The sequence below is a fragment of the Haliotis rufescens genome, unplaced genomic scaffold, assembly GCF_023055435.1.
Source record: "Haliotis rufescens isolate VD_foot unplaced genomic scaffold, xgHalRufe1.0.p SCAF_63, whole genome shotgun sequence".
Classification (NCBI taxonomy): Eukaryota; Metazoa; Mollusca; class Gastropoda; order Lepetellida; family Haliotidae; genus Haliotis; species Haliotis rufescens.
In genome coordinates, this window is record NW_025964354.1 from 25,552 (window position 1) to 28,158 (window position 2,607).

The following is a 2,607-nucleotide window of genomic DNA, read 5'->3' on the forward strand; positions in this document are numbered from 1 at the left end:
ACATCAGAGAAATCGCACCAAGATGATGAGAGTTCTTCAGATGATGATCATCCAGATGTCTACTCCCATTCATATCATGCTCCAGTGTTCACTGATTCATCAGTGGACGGGCCAGCTGAAGCACAGACAGCGAGTGTGAGAAATGAAGAGGCTAGTGCTGTCCATGATGAGAGGGAGGAAGGGACGTCTGAAGACTTCAGGCAGCCACATCAGACATCAGCTGCAGGTGGCGATTTCAACAGTGAAGCATCCGATGAAGAGAATCGGCCAAGACAGAGAGAAACACCAATTCCAGTTCCACGGCGATCGGGCCGAACCCGAACGCAACAGAGGTGGATGCAAAGTGGCGAATATGTTCTCTCTGCAGTAGCTACACCAGACTGGTTGGTGAGAGCGGATTATCTGAATTCTCTTGCCACTGAGGCAATGTTTTCTCACCAACCACAAAGGCTAACTGAGGCCATTCTAGATGTTGTCACGGGTAAAATGAAATGATGAGGACACCATTTGTCAGGGTGGGGAAGTGTGTGGCAGATATGAATTTCCATGTATATAGGTTGTCATTTCAGGTTGCTAGAATTGTGATTGTTTATAGTTTTACCTCTAATAGTATCATCTTCAAGCGTTAGCCTATAGTTATTTTTAGATCTTTGTCACGTCTATTACGGGTATAAGGGGTGACAGGTTGTGTTGTGTCATTGCCTGTCTTATGTTCTTTGTCTTGCGCGGCCCCTTGTGTGGATTGGCTTGTTTTTAAAATACTAAAAGCTACTTGCACGTCAGCCATTGCACTTCACAACAATCAGAGCACGTCAGCGATCACATCTCCGAGCACTTAGGACTAAATAACAAATCTAAAGGTGAGTATAATGTTTTAAGGATTGTATATATGTTATGTACTTAGTAGTAATGGTATTGGTGTAAATTGATTATCCTAGTGCATCATAATGTTTGCTAAAATGTATAATCGTGTAGTTGTGTATATTTTGTGCAATGGCGTTTATACATAAGTTTAATACTGTTCAGCATTATTAACATAACGCCTATGCTTTAAAATGTTAGTTAAGGTGTATAAATAGTTGAATGAAGAATGAATTAATGAACGAATGATATGACCTGATATTTCATATACTTTATCGTCATGAAGTTTATTAGTTCTTTAAAATGTTAGTTAAGGTGTATAAATAGTTGAATGAAAGAATGAATTAATGAACGAATGATATGACCTGATATTTCATATACTTTATCGTCATGAAGTTTATTAGTAATTTATACAATACCACATTCAATTGTATTTCTATATATGTGCGCATTTAGAATATTCTGAATGTTGTTTGTTTATTTTTATAGCAGCGTTATATTCCTCCAGAGGACGTGGAATATCTACACCCCAGTGTCACCCACAGGGTACGAAACTTATTATTGTGTGCCTATATTGCAATTGTATAAGAAACATAGTTTCTCTATATTTAGCATTTAATTTGTTTAACGTTCATCACAACCTGTACGTTAGTATGACGTATTTGTCTTGTGTTCGTCGTATCAAAGAGTTATCGTTCTTGCATGGTTGCCTCAACGAAATGTGTTAATGATAATGTCATTATTTCTGTATAGTATTATTTATTGCGGATGTTTTCTGAGGAACGATATTATAATTATTCCTATTGTAATATAAATGATTTGTGATATTAATTTGTTGTATTTAATTACATATGTGTACATGTTTATCCTGAATTAGTATGTATTCCCTATACATGTGTTTCAGGGTGTCTGTCTGTCAACATACAAAGAAAATAAAGTCTCACACCCGTAGCCTGTGTCTGGTCTTCCTATATACCTACACGATTCCGGTTACAATGACAACATACATTATCAGCTTTTAAAACATTTACCTGAATCCTGCCTGGAGACACTTTTAGATATATTTGATCAAATATGGATATCTGGGAATTTTCCTCCTTCATGGCATAATGCCATTGTAGTTCCAATGCCAAAGCCTGGCCTGGATCATACAGATCCCTCTAACTATAGACCTATATCCTTAACAAGTTGCGTGTGCAAAACCATGGAACGAATGGTGAATAATAGATTAATTTGGTATCTGGAAACCAATAATCTAATTACAAATATCAAATGTGGTTTCCGAAAAAATCGAAGTACTATCGACCATTAAGTATGCTTAGACTCCTTTGAGAAACATGCTATTATAAACAAACAGCATGTTGTGTCAGTCTTTTTCGATCTTGAAAAGGCCTATGATACTACTTGGAAGCACGGCATTCTAAAGGATTTACATGATTTTGGTTTGAGAGGTCGTTTGCCTCATTTTATATCACAGTTTTTAACTGACAGACAATTTCAAGTCCGAGTGGGTTCAACCCTGTCTGACCATTATACTCAGGATCAGGGTGTCCCACAAGGCAGTATTTTGTCTGTAACATTATTTAGTATCAAGATAAACAGTCTGTCAAAAGAGACAATTGCAGTTGTCACAATAAAATCCAAAAATGGTCGCTTGCTAACGGCTTCAAATTTTCTAAAACAAAAACTAATTGTATACACCTCTGCAGGAAATATAGACAGCACAAGGACCCAGAACTATTTCTA

The 2,607-nt window shown here is 36.9% G+C and overlaps 1 long non-coding RNA gene across 1 annotated transcript; it reads left to right on the forward strand.

Moving 5' to 3' along the window:
• The first annotated feature begins 582 nt into the window (after positions 1-582).
• Positions 583-1,857, forward strand: LOC124124396. The gene is made up of 3 exons (XR_006859469.2): positions 583-860; positions 1,351-1,407; positions 1,766-1,857. It is a non-coding gene; the product is annotated as an uncharacterized LOC124124396 (long non-coding RNA).
• The last annotated feature ends 750 nt before the right edge of the window (positions 1,858-2,607 follow it).